The sequence below is a fragment of the Lissotriton helveticus genome, chromosome 12 (genome assembly GCF_964261635.1).
Source record: "Lissotriton helveticus chromosome 12, aLisHel1.1, whole genome shotgun sequence".
NCBI lineage: Eukaryota > Metazoa > Chordata > Amphibia > Caudata > Salamandridae > Lissotriton > Lissotriton helveticus.
The window spans coordinates 132210623-132227302 of NC_136073.1; the positions used below are offsets into that span (position 1 = coordinate 132210623).

The 16680-nt window shown below is 41.4% G+C and overlaps 3 non-coding genes across 3 annotated transcripts; all 3 read left to right on the forward strand.

The window, feature by feature from the left end:
* The first annotated feature begins 6573 nt into the window (after positions 1–6573).
* Positions 6574–6655, forward strand: TRNAF-AAA (transfer RNA phenylalanine (anticodon AAA)). The gene has a single exon. It is a non-coding gene; the product is annotated as a tRNA-Phe (tRNA).
* A 2846-nt stretch (positions 6656–9501) lies between these two features.
* TRNAS-AGA (transfer RNA serine (anticodon AGA)) lies at positions 9502–9583 on the forward strand. The gene has a single exon. It is a non-coding gene; the product is annotated as a tRNA-Ser (tRNA).
* Positions 9584–14066: 4483 nt separating this feature from the next.
* On the forward strand, positions 14067–14148 carry TRNAS-AGA (transfer RNA serine (anticodon AGA)). The gene has a single exon. It is a non-coding gene; the product is annotated as a tRNA-Ser (tRNA).
* Positions 14149–16680: the final 2532 nt, after the last annotated feature.

Here is a 16680-nt window from a genome sequence, read left to right on the forward strand (position 1 = left end):
CTATAAAAGTGTAGATGGACCGCTCCTTAACTTTTTCTTGCTTCACATACAGATGGCTTGAGGTGGTACAGGGGAGATGCAGGTCTAATAGACAGATTAGAAGATCTGCACCAGGTGTGCTTCTCTGCATTGGTGTCCCATCACAGGCCCACAAGTGTATGTGTGATCTTTGACTTCTGGCAGTTCACAAGCAGGCGGCCAGGAAACAGTTTCAGCCTATCAGCCACTGAGGAGACAAAGCCTTTGTATAAGGAATGAGGAAGCAATGAACACATTCAGCCTATCACAGGAGTTCCCTGAGTGTTCCGAATTATAAATTCTCCATGTCACTGTGTGCTATTGAGCCCAAGTAGCTCGCCGTGATCGTATAGTGGTTAGTACTCTGCGTTGTGGCCGCAGCAACCTCGGTTCGAATCCGAGTCACAGCATTGTGGTTGGCAATGTCACGGCAGTTGGGTTTTTCTTTTACAGAATTACCAAATGTACCAGTTGTTTTTGTAAAATGTCTATTAAAAACAGATCCTTTAAAATATTTGAACGATCTAACGACAAATTATTTAAACACACATGATTATAAGATGTAGCCTTATTTTTGTTTTTAGGAGAGAATGTGCCTGCTGAAAAAAACATTATTTTTAAAAAGTGCATTGCAGAATATCAGGAATTTGCTGTGGGACACCTTGAAAACTTTCATACAGATCATTTGCACAAAACTTACAGTCAGTTTGGCTAAGTGGTTAAGGCAATGGACTAGAAATCCATTGGGGTCTCCCCGCGCAGGTTTGAATCCTGCCAACAATGAGAAACTTTTTTATATCGGCTACAATTTCAGAAGTTAACCTTCAGAATTTCTTCCATGTCAGTTTTATAAATAGGTGGCTTATTTTGGTGTCACTATTGCCCTTTCACATATTTATTATCGCTACTCCTTTCATATCTTTGCTATAACTCTCGTCCTACATTAGCGCTGGTGCAAACACTTCAAACTATTATACCCTGGCTCTCTCAGTCATACCATTCATGCACTTGAAACTTACTTTACCAATAAAAGAAGCAAATAGAAAAATAAAACAAAAGTGCTTGCTGGATTAGGCAAACACACTTCATAAAACTGCATTTTCTTTTCTATTCTCCCCGTGTTACAAGCTTAACTGCTCCCTGTGTAATTTCTCTTAGCCTGCTGTCCCATGAAGAGAATTTTATCTACAGGCTCTTTCCGTGTTTTTTTCCTAGTCTTTCTTTCCCTTTTCTTAGATTTGTAACTGTTCCTTTACGTGCTCTATTTAGGCGACATTAATCTCATTTGAGCTCCTTGTACCTGCTGCTGTTTTCTCCACACCTCATACTGCCTTTTCTCTCTTTCTCTCTTTCTCTGAGGTTGGTGGCTACTTTCCAAAGCTTCTGATGCCCCAATGTTCCTTCATCTTGTTGTCAGACGTGAATTGGAAAAGCAACCAAATTAACAAGCCTTTACCACTCATACATGGCAGAGGTTTATACTTTAATTCAATGAGCTAAGAAAAGCGTGTTGTGGGGCCCCTATGAGCCATGGTGCTTGCTTCATCATAATTAGGCACGCAGTCATTAGCCACAGCTCTGATCATGGGTCACGGAGGTCAGTTTCAATAATTCCTCAAAAACCTAACCATGCAGTCCCCCCTAACTGTGTAGTTATCTTGCTTTACTGCTGTTTGTGTGATTAGCAGGGAGGAGCTCACGGCAGCATCCTCCCAATAAAAGTGTAGATGGACCGCTCCTTAACTCTTTCTTGCTTCATATACAGATGGCTTGAGGAGGTACAGGGGAGATGCAGGTCTACTAGACAGAATAGAAGATCTGCACCAGGTGTGTTTCTCTGCATTGGTGTCCCATCACAGGCCCACAAGTGTATGTGTGATCTTTGACTCCTGGCAGTTCACAAGCAGGTGGCCAGGAAACGGTTTCAGCCTATCAACCACTGAGGAGACAAAGCCTTTGTATAAGGAATGAGGAAGCAATGAACACATTCAGCCTATCACAGGAGTTCCCTGAGTGTTCCGAATTATACATTCTCCATGCCACTGTATGTTATTGAGCCCAAGTAGCTCGCTGTGATCGTATAGTGGTTAGTACTCTGCGTTGTGGCCGCATCAACCTCGGTTTGAATCCGAGTCACGGCATTGTGGTTGGCAATGTCACGGCAGTTGGGTTTTTCTTTTACAAAATTACCAAATGTACCAGTTGTTTTTGTAAAATGTCTATTAAAAACAGATCCTTTAAAATATTTAAACGATCTAACGACAAATTATTTAAACACACATGATTATAAGATGTAGCTATATTGTACCTACTGACATAAATTATCGTTCTTGAACCTATTTGCGGTGGGGGGAACGGAGCTCTCCAAAATGCCAATCAGAATGCAGTTGCAGTTGAGTGACCTGTGTTGTGGCTGTCTAGAGGGAATGCACAAATGTAGCTGTCTCGCAGCCCAATCCAGACGTCAATTGGAGACATGTTTTCAGGCAAATAGAGCAGTAAGTGCAGAGAAATGCTCACTCTCTAAAAATGGCATTTATAAAATAGTAAAGTTAAATCCAACCTCACCAGTAAATAGGATTTATCAATAAATAAATAAAGCTTCTCCTCTCTGATATGGAATTACCCCCCAAAAAGTATAAGGAAATACCCAATGCTAACCTATGAGAGGGGTAGACCTCACTGTAGTGAAAAATGTAATAGACTGTTTGGTACTACCAGGACATGCAAACTACCACAGTACATGTCTTACCTTTTACTTACATAGCATGATGCCCCTAGGACTACCTAGGGCCTACCTTAGGGGTTAATTATATGTAATAAAATTGGAGTTTAAGGCTTGGCAAGTAGTTTTAAATGACAAGTCGAAGTGGCAGTACACTGCAGCACAGGCACTGCAGTAGCAGGCTTGAGACAGGTTTGAAATGCTACTTCTTTGGGCGGCACAATCAGTCCCTGGGTATATGGTATACCACTTTACAAGGGGCTTTCAAGTCAATTAAATCTGTCAGTCAGGTATACTCCAATTACACACATGATTAGGGAAGAAGCACGTGCACTTCAGCACTGATTAGTAGCGATAAAGTGATCAGAGTCCTAAGGCCAACAAAAAGATACAGCAAAATGAGTAGGTGAAAAGCAATAAGGTAGGGTTGAGGCCACCTTAAGAATGCAAGGTCTAACAAACACAAACTAAGGATAACATGAGTAAAACATCAGGTTTCTCTACGGCATTTGGTGAGACAAGTGTGCCTTCTTTTATCTTCCATAAATGCAATCTTTCCCTAACCCCTTTATTATATAGCTATTCAAGTAAAAAAGATAAAGCACTTAGAAAGGAGCCTCAAATACTCAAAGATGGTAGACTTCTGTATTATGGGCCATAGACTAAAAGCAGCACGAAAACAGAGTGCAATAGGGTCCCAAAAACTTGAGTGCCACATGAGAGTATGCATGAAAGCCTATCCTTTTCCAAACTAGAGATATACTCATGCAATTTTTGTTTTTAGGAGAGAATGTGCCTGCTGAAAAAAACATTATTTTTAAAAAGTGCATTGCAGAATACCAGGAATTTGCTGTGGGACACCTTGAAAACTTTCATACAGATCATTTGCACAAAACTTACAGTCAGTTTGGCTAAGTGGTTAAGGCAATGGACTAGAAATCCATTGGGGTCTCCCCGCGCAGGTTTGAATCCTGCCAACAATGAGAAACTTTTTTATATCGGCTACAATTTCAGAAGTTAACCTTCAGAATTTCTTCCATGTCAGTTTTATAAATAGGTGGCTTATTTTGGTGTCACTATTGCCCTTTCACATATTTATTATCGCTACTCCTTTCATATCTTTGCTATAACTCTCGTCCTACATTAGCGCTGGTGCAAACACTTCAAACTATTATACCCTGGCTCTCTCAGTCATACCATTCATGCACTTGAAACTTACTTTACCAATAAAAGAAGCAAATAGAAAAATAAAACAAAAGTGCTTGCTGGATTAGGCAAACACACTTCATAAAACTGCATTTTCTTTTCTATTCTCCCCGTGTTACAAGCTTAACTGCTCCCTGTGTAATTTCTCTTAGCCTGCTGTCCCATGAAGAGAATTTTATCTACAGGCTCTTTCCGTGTTTTTTTCCTAGTCTTTCTTTCCCTTTTCTTAGATTTGTAACTGTTCCTTTACGTGCTCTATTTAGGCGACATTAATCTCATTTGAGCTCCTTGTACCTGCTGCTGTTTTCTCCACACCTCATACTGCCTTTTCTCTCTTTCTCTCTTTCTCTGAGGTTGGTGGCTACTTTCCAAAGCTTCTGATGCCCCAATGTTCCTTCATCTTGTTGTCAGACGTGAATTGGAAAAGCAACCAAATTAACAAGCCTTTACCACTCATACATGGCAGAGGTTTATACTTTAATTCAATGAGCTAAGAAAAGCGTGTTGTGGGGCCCCTATGAGCCATGGTGCTTGCTTCATCATAATTAGGCACGCAGTCATTAGCCACAGCTCTGATCATGGGTCACGGAGGTCAGTTTCAATAATTCCTCAAAAACCTAACCATGCAGTCCCCCCTAACTGTGTAGTTATCTTGCTTTACTGCTGTTTGTGTGATTAGCAGGGAGGAGCTCACGGCAGCATCCTCCCAATAAAAGTGTAGATGGACCGCTCCTTAACTCTTTCTTGCTTCATATACAGATGGCTTGAGGAGGTACAGGGGAGATGCAGGTCTACTAGACAGAATAGAAGATCTGCACCAGGTGTGTTTCTCTGCATTGGTGTCCCATCACAGGCCCACAAGTGTATGTGTGATCTTTGACTCCTGGCAGTTCACAAGCAGGTGGCCAGGAAACGGTTTCAGCCTATCAACCACTGAGGAGACAAAGCCTTTGTATAAGGAATGAGGAAGCAATGAACACATTCAGCCTATCACAGGAGTTCCCTGAGTGTTCCGAATTATACATTCTCCATGCCACTGTATGTTATTGAGCCCAAGTAGCTCGCTGTGATCGTATAGTGGTTAGTACTCTGCGTTGTGGCCGCATCAACCTCGGTTTGAATCCGAGTCACGGCATTGTGGTTGGCAATGTCACGGCAGTTGGGTTTTTCTTTTACAAAATTACCAAATGTACCAGTTGTTTTTGTAAAATGTCTATTAAAAACAGATCCTTTAAAATATTTAAACGATCTAACGACAAATTATTTAAACACACATGATTATAAGATGTAGCTATATTGTACCTACTGACATAAATTATCGTTCTTGAACCTATTTGCGGTGGGGGGAACGGAGCTCTCCAAAATGCCAATCAGAATGCAGTTGCAGTTGAGTGACCTGTGTTGTGGCTGTCTAGAGGGAATGCACAAATGTAGCTGTCTCGCAGCCCAATCCAGACGTCAATTGGAGACATGTTTTCAGGCAAATAGAGCAGTAAGTGCAGAGAAATGCTCACTCTCTAAAAATGGCATTTATAAAATAGTAAAGTTAAATCCAACCTCACCAGTAAATAGGATTTATCAATAAATAAATAAAGCTTCTCCTCTCTGATATGGAATTACCCCCCAAAAAGTATAAGGAAATACCCAATGCTAACCTATGAGAGGGGTAGACCTCACTGTAGTGAAAAATGTAATAGACTGTTTGGTACTACCAGGACATGCAAACTACCACAGTACATGTCTTACCTTTTACTTACATAGCATGATGCCCCTAGGACTACCTAGGGCCTACCTTAGGGGTTAATTATATGTAATAAAATTGGAGTTTAAGGCTTGGCAAGTAGTTTTAAATGACAAGTCGAAGTGGCAGTACACTGCAGCACAGGCACTGCAGTAGCAGGCTTGAGACAGGTTTGAAATGCTACTTCTTTGGGCGGCACAATCAGTCCCTGGGTATATGGTATACCACTTTACAAGGGGCTTTCAAGTCAATTAAATCTGTCAGTCAGGTATACTCCAATTACACACATGATTAGGGAAGAAGCACGTGCACTTCAGCACTGATTAGTAGCGATAAAGTGATCAGAGTCCTAAGGCCAACAAAAAGATACAGCAAAATGAGTAGGTGAAAAGCAATAAGGTAGGGTTGAGGCCACCTTAAGAATGCAAGGTCTAACAAACACAAACTAAGGATAACATGAGTAAAACATCAGGTTTCTCTACGGCATTTGGTGAGACAAGTGTGCCTTCTTTTATCTTCCATAAATGCAATCTTTCCCTAACCCCTTTATTATATAGCTATTCAAGTAAAAAAGATAAAGCACTTAGAAAGGAGCCTCAAATACTCAAAGATGGTAGACTTCTGTATTATGGGCCATAGACTAAAAGCAGCACGAAAACAGAGTGCAATAGGGTCCCAAAAACTTGAGTGCCACATGAGAGTATGCATGAAAGCCTATCCTTTTCCAAACTAGAGATATACTCATGCAATTTTTGTTTTTAGGAGAGAATGTGCCTGCTGAAAAAAACATTATTTTTAAAAAGTGCATTGCAGAATACCAGGAATTTGCTGTGGGACACCTTGAAAACTTTCATACAGATTATTTGCAAAAAACTTACAGTCAGTTGTTGTGGCCGAGTGGTTAAGGCGATGAACCAAAAATCCATTGGGGTCTCCCCGCGCTGCTTCGAGTTCTGCCAACAACGAGAAACTTTTTAACATCGGCTACAATTTCAGAAGTTAACCTTTAGAATTTCTTCCATGTCAGTTTTATAAATAGGTGGCTTATTTTGGTGTCACTATTGCCCGTTTACATATTTATTATCGCTGCCCCTTTCATATCTTTGCTATAACTCTCGTCCTACATTAGCGCTGGTGCAAACACTTCAAATTATTATACCCTGGCTCTCTCAGTCATACCATTCATGCACTTGAAACTTACTTTACCAATAAAAGAAGCAAATAGAAAAATAAAACAAAAGTGCTTGCTGGATAAGGCAAACACACTTCATAAAACTGCATTTTCTTTTCTATTCTCCCCGTGTTACAAGCTTAACTGCTACCTGTGTAATTTCTCTTAGCCTGCTGTCTCAGGAAGAGAATTTTATCTACAGGCTCTTTCCGTGTTTTTTTCCTAGTCTTTCTTTCCCTTTTCTTAGATTTGTAACTGTTCCTTTACGTGCTCTATTTAGGCGACATTAATCTCATTTGAGCTCCTTGTACCTGCTGCTGTTTTCTCCACACCTCATACTGCCTTTTCTCTCTTTCTCTCTTTCTCTGAGGTTGGTGGCTACTTTCCAAAGCTTCTGATGCCCCAATGTTCCTTCATCTTGTTGTCAGACGTGAATTGGAAAAGCAACCAAATTAACAAGCCTTTACCACTCATACATGGCAGAGGTTTATACTTTAATTCAATGAGCTAAGAAAAGCGTGTTGTGGGGCCCCTACGAGCCATGGTGCTTGCTTCATCATAATTAGGCACGCAGTCATTAGCCACAGCTCTGATCATGGGTCACGGAGGTCAGTTTCAATAATTCCTCAAAAACCTAACCATGCAGTCCCCCCTAACTGTGTAGTTATCTTGCTTTACTGCTGTTTGTGTGATTAGCTGGGAGGAGCTCACGGCAGCATCCTCCCAATAAAAGTGTAGATGGACCGCTCCTTAACTCTTTCTTGCTTCATATACAGATGGCTTGAGGAGGTACAGGGGAGATGCAGGTCTACTAGACAGAATAGAAGATCTGCGCCAGGTGTGTTTCTCTGCATTAGTGTCCCATCACAGGCCCACAAGTGTATGTGTGATCTTTGACTCCTGGCAGTTCACAAGCAGGCGGCCAGGAAACGGTTTCAGCCTATCAACCACTGAGGAGACAAAGCCTTTGTATAAGGAATGAGGAAGCAATGAACACATTCAGCCTATCACAGGAGTTCCCTGAGTGTTCCGAATTATAAATTCTCCATGTCACTGAATGTTATTGAGCCCAAGTAGCTCGCTGTGATCGTATAGTGGTTAGTACTCTGCGTTGTGGCCGCAGCAACCTCGGTTCGAATACGAGTCACGGCATTATGGTTGGCAATGTCACGGCAGTTGGGTTTTTCTTTTACAGAATTACCAAATGTACCAGTTGTTTTTGTAAAATGTCTATTAAAAACAGATCCTTTAAAATATTTAAACGATCTAACGACAAATTATTTAAACACACATGATTATAAGATGTAGCTATATTGTACCTACTGACATAAATTATCGTTCTTGAACCTATTTGCGGTGGGGGGAATGGAGCTCTCCCCCATGCCAATCAGAATGCAGTTGCAGTTGAGTGACCTGTGTTGTGGCTGTCTAGAGGGAATGCACAAATGTAGCTGTCTCGCAGCCCAATCCAGACGTCAATTGGAGACAGGTTTTCAGGCAAATAGAGCAGTAAGTGCATAGAAATGCTCACTCTCTAAAAATGGCATTTATAAAATAGTAAAGTTAAATCCAACCTCACCAGCAAATAGGATTTATCAATAAATAAATAAAGCTTCTCCTCTCTGATATGGAATTACCCCCCAAAAGTATAAGGGAATACCCAATGCTAACCTATGAGAGGGGTAGACCTCACTGTAGTGAAAAATGTAATAGACTGTTTGGTACTACCAGGACATGCAAACTACCACAGTACATGTCTTACCTTTTACTTACATAGCATGATGCCCCTAGGACTACCTAGGTCCTACCTTAGGGGTTAATTATATGTAATAAAAATGGAGTTTAAGGCTTGGCAAGTAGTTTTAAATGGCAAGTCGAAGTGGCAGTACACTGCAGCACAGGCACTGCAGTAGCAGGCTTGAGACAGGTTTGAAATGCTACTTCTTTGGGCGGCACAATAAGTCCCTGGGTATATGGTAAAAAACTTTACAAGGGGCTTTCAAGTCAATTAAATCTGTCAGTCAGGTATACTCCAATTACACACATGATTAGGGAAGTAGCACGTGCACTTCAGCACTGATTAGTAGCGATAAAGTGATCAGAGTCCTAAGGCCAACAAAAAGATACAGCAAAATGCGTAGGTGAAAAGCAATAGGGTAGGGTTGAGGCCACCTTAAGAATGCAAGGTCTAACAAAAACAAACTAAGGATAACGTGAGTAAAACATCAGGTTTCTCTACGGCATTTGGTGGGACAAGTGTGCCTTCTTTTATCTTCCATAAATGCAATATTTCCCTGACCCCTTTATTATATAGCTCTTCAAGTAAAAAAGATAAAGCACTTACCAAGGAGCCTCAAATACTCAAAGATGGTAGACTTCTGTAATATGGGCCATAGACTAAAAGCAGCACGAAAACAGAGTGCAATAGGGTCCCAAAAACGTGAGTGCCACATGAGAGTATGCATGAAAGCCTATCCTTTTCCAAACTAGAGATATACTCATGCAATTTTTGTTTTTAGGAGATAATGTGCCTGCTGAAAAAAACATTATTTTAGAAAAGTGCATTGCAGAATACCAGGAATTTGCTGTGGGACACCTTGAAAACTTTCATACAGATTATTTGCACAAAACTTACAGTCAGTTGTTGTGGCCGAGTGGTTAAGGCGATGGACTAGAAATCCATTGGGGTCTCCCTGCGCAGGTTCGAATCCTGCCAACAACGAGAAACTTTTTAACATCGGCTACAATTTCAGAAGTTAACCTTTAGAATTTCTTCCATGTCAGTTTTATAAATAGGTGGCTTATTTTGGTGTCACTATTGCCCTTTCACATATTTATTATCGCTACCCCTTTCATATCTTTGCTATAACTCTCGTCCTACATTAGCGCTGGTACAAACACTTCAAATTATTATACCCTGGCTCTCTCAGTCATACCATTCATGCACTTGAAACTTACTTTACCAATAAAAGAAGCAAATAGAAAAATAAAACAAAAGTGCTTGCTGGATTAGGCAAACACACTTCATAAAACTGCATTTTCTTTTCTATTCTCCCCGTGTTACAAGCTTAACTGCTCCCTGTGTAATTTCTCTTAGCCTGCTGTCCCAGGAAGAGAATTTTATCTACAGGCTCTTTCCGTGTTTTTTTCCTAGTCTTTCTTTCCCTTTTCTTAGATTTGTAACTGTTCCTCTATGTGCTCTATTTAGGCGCCATTAATCTCATTTGAGCTCCTTGTACCTAGGGTGACCAACCGTCCGTAAATTTCACGGACAGTCCGTAATTTGGACCTGGCGTCCGTTGTCCGTCAGGATTCCTTTTACGGACGCCTTTTGTCCGTAATTTTGGAGAGGCCTCTTCTCCCTGATGGCCGCCTAGCCCTCCTCCTGGAGCACAACAAGAGCAGCCCCACGCCGCCCATTGTCATTCTGTATGTCGCTGATTGCCACTTACAGAATGACAATGGATCAGTCTGGGCTGATAAAGCATGTGGCAGCCTCTTCCTGCCACAGTTTAGGGCAGCGCATTCTGTCAGACAGAAGAAATGTGCAAACACGCCAGTGCTGCTATGTGAGAAACCAGTTCGTTCAAAGAAGCTGGTGAAAAGTTGATATAAAGGGGCTGGAGTTCTTTCAGTCTCATTATTTTAGAAAAGTGCACTTTCAATATTATATTCAACGAAGCCATGGTTGCTGCATTTTCATTTTATGCAACTAACAACCATTGCCAAAGCCAATAGTCCTGGCTTGTAGTTGGTGTAATGATACTTGCTGTATTATATATCTGGATTTAATGACAGAAACAACATAATACCACTCGGGCGGAACACTATGCTAAGAACAGATTTTTATATTAGGTGTTTTAAGTCACGCCCTTAATTACATCAAACGCCCCCTTTAGAGAGGACCCTCTTTTTTCACCCTGCTTAAAGCCCTGTAAAAACACCATGTCACAGTAACCTCATAGCATGGCACTGAGCATCATGCATGACTCATGACTTCCACTTTTTCAGACTGCCTATGTACAGGGGCATAATGACCCACCCCACCCCTTGCTTCAGGAACTACAGCAGGATGAATTTCTTGATGGGCCTCTTCTGTATGCAACTCTACAGACAGAGGCTCAGCTCATAATTAATATGAAAATGTGAGTGAGTGAGCAAGTGAAGGGATGGGTGGATGGCTGGATGGATTAGTGAAAGGGTGAATGGCTAAATGAAAGGATGAGTAGAAGGATAATGAGCGAAAGGACGGATGGATGAGTGAAAGGGTGGATGATTGGCGAGTGAATGGGTGGATGGATGAGTGATAGGGACAATGGATGGATTCATGAGTGGATGAGTAGATGGATGGGTGAATGGATGGAAGGAAGGATGGCTAAGTGAAAGGGTCGACGGAGAGAGAAAGGGAGGATGAATGGATGACTGAAAAGGTGAATGGGTGGAAGGATGAGTGACTGGCTGGATGGATGAGTAAGTGAAAGGATGGCTGGGTGGATGAAAGGCTAAATGGCTGGATGGATGAGTGGATGGATGGGTGGAAGAGTGGATGGATGAGTGTACGGATGGATAGGGTGAAAGGGTGGGTGGATGGATAAATGGATGAGTGAAAGTGTGGATGGAGGGATGGATGAGTGAAATTATGGATGTAAGGATACATGATAGATAGGTTTGCAAATGGATGAATATGTTTGGATATAGATGGGATTACTTATATACTATTGCACGACCTCCTCTGATCTGCCTGAAAAACGTGCTTTTTGTCCTGAATTTTGATCCCCTGTCCTGAATTTTTGTCCTGAATTTTGACCCTCTGTCCTGAATTTTTACACTCACCATCCTGAATTTGCACCCATGCCAGTTGGTCACCCTACTTGTACCTCCTGCTGTTTTCTCCACACCTCATACTGCCTTTTCCCTCTTTCTCTCTTTCTCTGAGGTTGGTGGCTACTTTCCAAAGCTTCTGATGCCCCAATGTTCCTTCATCTTGTTGTCAGACGTGAATTGGAAAAGCAACCAAATTAACAAGCCTTTACCACTCATACATGGCAGAGGTTTATACTTTAATTCAATGAGCTAAGAAAAGTGTGTTGTGGGGCCCCTACGAGCCATGGTGCTTGCTTCATCATAATTGGGCACGCAGTCATTAGCCACAGCTCTGATCATGGGTCACTGAGGTCAGTTTCAATAATTCCTCAAAAACCTAACCATGCAGTCCCCCCTAAATGTGTAGTTATCTTGCTTTACTGCTGTTTGTGTGATTAGCTGGGAGGAGCTCACGGCAGCATCCTCCCTATAAAAGTGTAGATGGACCGCTCCTTAACTCTTTCTTGCTTCACATACAGATGGCTTGAGGAGGTACAGGGGAGATGCAGGTCTACTAGACAGAATAGAAGATCTGCGCCAGGTGTGTTTCTCTGCATTGGTGTCCCATCGCAGGCCCACAAGTGTATGTGTGATCTTTGACTCCTGGCAGTTCACAAGCAGGCGGCCAGGAAACGGTTTCAGCCTATCAACCATTGAGGAGACAAAGCCTTTGTATAAGGAATGAGGAAGCAATGAACACATTCAGCCTATCACAGGAGTTCCCTGAGTGTTCCGAATTATAAATTCTCCATGTCATTGTATAATATTGAGCCCAAGTAGCTCGCCGTGATCGTATAGTGGTTAGTACTCTGCGTTGTGGCTGCAGCAACCTCGGTTCGAATCCGAGTCACGGTATTGTGGTTGGCAATGTCACGGCAGTTGGGTTTTTCTTTTACAGAATTACCAAATGTACCAGTTGTTTTTGTAAAATGTCTATTAAAAACAGATCCTTTAAAATATTTAAACAATCTCACGACAAACTATTTAAACACACATGATTATAAGATGTAGCTATATTGTACCTACTGACATAAATTATCGTTCTTGAACCTATTTGCGGTGGGGGGAATGGAGCTCTCCCCCATGCCAATCAAAATGCAGTTGCAGTTGAGTGACCTGTGTTGTGGCTGTCTAGAAGGAATGCACAAATGAAGCTGTCTCGCAGCCCAATCCAGACGTCAATTGGAGACAGGTTTTCAGGCAAATAGAGCAGTAAGTGCAGAGAAATGCTCACTCTCTAAAAATGGCATTTATAAAATAGTAAAGTTAAATCCAACCTCACCAGTAAATAGGATTTATCAATAAATAAATAAAGCTTCTCCTCTCTGATATGGAATTACCCCCCAAAAAGTATAAGGGAATACCCAATGCTAACCTGTGAGAGGGGCAGACCTCACAGTAGTGAAAAATGTAATAGACTGTTTGGTACTACCAGGACATGCAAACTACCACAGTACATGTCTTACCTTTTACTTACATAGCATGATGCCCCTAGGACTACCTAGGGCCTACCTTAGGGGTTAATTATATGTAATAAAATTGGAGTTTAAGGCTTTAAGTAGTTTTAAATGGCAAGTCGAAGTGGCAGTACACTGCAGCACAGGCACTGCAGTAGCAGGCTTGAGACAGGTTTGAAATGCTACTTCTTTGGGCGGCACAATCAGTCCCTGGGTATATGGTATACCACTTTACAAGGGGCTTTCAAGTCAATTAAATCTGTCAGTCAGGTATACTCCAATTACACACATGATTAGGGAAGAAGCGCGTGCACTTCAGCACTGATTAGTAGTGATAAAGTGATCAGAGTCCTAAGGCCAACAAAAAGATACAGCAAAATGCGTAGGTGAAAATTAATAAGGTAGGGTTGAGGCCACCTTAAGAATGCAAGGTCTAACAAAAACAAACTAAGGATAACATGAGTAAAACATCAGGTTTCTCTACGGCATTTGGTGAGACAAGTGTGCCTTCTTTTATCTTCCATAAATGCAATCTTTCCCTGACCCCTTTATTATATAGCTCTTCAAGTAAAAAAGATAAAGCACTTACAAAGGAGCCTCAAATACTCAAAGATGGCAGACTTCTGTAATATGGGCCATAGACTAAAAGCAGCACGAAAACAGAGTGCAATAGGGTCCCAAAAGCTTGAGTGCCACATGAGAGTATGCATGAAAGCCTATCCTATTCCAAACTATAGATATACTCATGCAATTTTTGTTTTTAGGAGAGAATGTGCCTGCTGAAAAAAACATTATTTTAAAAAAGTGCATTGCAGAATACCAGGAATTTGCTGTGGGACACCTTAAAAACTTTCATATTGATTATTTGCACAAAACTTACAGTCAGTTGTTGTGGCCGAGTGGTTAAGGCGATGGACTAGAAAGCCATTGGGGTCTCCCTGTGCAGGTTTGAATCCTGCCAACAACGAGAAACTTTTTAACATCGGCTACAATTTCAGAAGTTAACCTTTAGAATTTCTTCCATGTCAGTTTTATAAATAGGTGGCTTATTTTGGTGTCACTTTTGCCCGTTTACATATTTATTATCGCTGCCCCTTTCATATCTTTGCTATAACTCTCGTCCTACATTAGCACTGGTGCAAACACTTCAAATTATTATACCCTGGCTCTCTCAGTCATACCATTCATGCACTTGAAACTTACTTTACCAATAAAAGAAGCAAATAGAAAAATAAAACAAAAGTGCCTCCTGGATTAGGCAAACACACTTCATAAAACTGCATTTTCTTTTCTATTCTCCCCGTGTTACAAGCTTAACTGCTCCCTGTGTAATTTCTCTTAGCCTGCTGTCACAGGAAGAGAATTTTATCTACATGCTCTTTCCGTGTTTTTTTCCTAGTCTTTCTTTTCCTTTTCTTAGATTTGTAACTGTTCCTTTATGTGCTCTATTTAGGCGCCATTAATCTCATTTGAGCTCCTTGTACCTGCTGCTGTTTTCTCCACACCTCATACTGCCTTTTCCCTCTTTCTCTCTTTCTCTGAGGTTGGTGGCTACTTTCCAAAGCTTCTGATGCCCCAATGTTCCTTCATCTTATTGTCAGACGTGAATTGGAAAAGCAACCAAATTAACAAGCCTTTACCACTCATACATGGCAGAGGTTTATACTTTAATTCAATGAGCTAAGAAAAGCGTGTTGTGGGGCCCCTACGAGTCATGGTGCTTGCTTCATCATAATTAGGCACGCAGTCATTAGCCACAGCTCTGATCATGGGTCACTAAGGTCAGTTTCAATAATTCCTCAAAAACCTAACCATGCAGTCCCCCCTAACTGTGTAGTTATCTTGCTTTACTGCTGTTTGTGTGATTAGCTGGGAGGAGCTCATGGCAGCATCCTCCCTATAAAAGTGTAGATGGACCGCTCCTTAACTTTTTCTTGCTTCACATACAGATGGCTTGAGGAGGTACAGGGGAGATGCAGGTCTACTAGACAGAATAGAAGATCTGCGCCAGGTGTGTTTGCCTGCATTGGTGTCCCATCACAGGCCCACAAGTGTATGTGTGATCTTTGACTCCTGTCAGTTCACAAGCAGGCGGCCAGGAAACAGTTTCAGCCTATCAACCACTGAGGAGACAAAGCCTTTGTATAAGGAATGAGGAAGCAATGAACACATTCAGCCTATCACAGGAGTTCCCTGAGTGTTCAGAATTATAAATTCTCCATATCACTGTATGTTATTGAGCCCAAGTAGCTCGCCGTGATCGTATAGTGGATAGTACTCTGCGTTGTTGCCGCAGGAACCTCGGTTCGAATCCGAGACACGGCATTGTGGTTGGCAATGTAACGGCAGTTGGGTTTTTCTTTTACAGAATTACCAAATGTACCAGTTGTTTTTGTAAAATGTCTATTAAAAACAGATCCTTTAAAATATTTAAACGATCTAACGACAAATTATTTAAACACACATGATTATAAGATGTAGCTATATTGTACCTACTGACATAAATTATCGTTCTTGAACCTATTTGCGGTGGGGGGAATGGAGCTCTCCCCCATGCCAATCAGAATGCAGATGAATGCAGTTGCAGTTGAGTGACCTGTGTTGTGGCTGTCTAGAGGGAATGCACAAATGTAGCTGTCTCGCAGCCCAATCCAGACGTCAATTGGAGACAGGTTTTCAGGCAAATAGAGCAGTAAGTGCAGAGAAATGCTCACTCTCTAAAAATGGCATTTATAAAATAGTAAAGTTAAATCCAACCTCACCAGTAAATAGGATTTATCAATAAATAAATAAAGCTTCTCCTCTCTGATATGGAATTACCCCCAAAAAGTATAAGGCAATACCCAATGCTAACCTATGAGAGGGGCAGACCTCACAGTAGTGAAAAATGTAATAGACTGTTTGGTACTACCAGGACATGCAAACTACCACAGTACATGTCTTACCTTTTACTTACATAGCATGATGCCCCTAGGACTACCTAGGGCCTACCTTTTGGTTAATTATATGTAATAAAATTGGAGTTTAAGGCTTGGCAAGTAGTTTTAAATGGCAAGTCGAAGTGGCAGTACACTGCAGCACAGGCACTGCAGTAGCAGGCTTGAGACAGGTTTGAAATTCTACTTCTTTGGGCGGCACAATCAGTCCCTGGGTATATGGTATACCACTTTACAAGGGGCTTTCAAGTCAATTAAATCTGTCAGTAAGGTATACTCCAATTACACACATGATTAGGGAACAAGCACGTGCACTTCAGCACTGATTAGTAGCGATAAAGTGATCAGAGTCCTAAGGCCTACAAAAAGATACAGCAAAATGCGTAGGTGAAAAGCAATAAGGTAGGGTTGAGGCCACCTTAAGAATGCAAGGTCTAACAAAAACAAACTAAGAATAACATGAGTAAAACATCAGGTTTCTCTACGGCATTTGGTGAGACAAGTGTGCCTTCTTTTATCTTCCATAAATGCAATCTTTCCCTGACCCCTTTATTATATAGCTC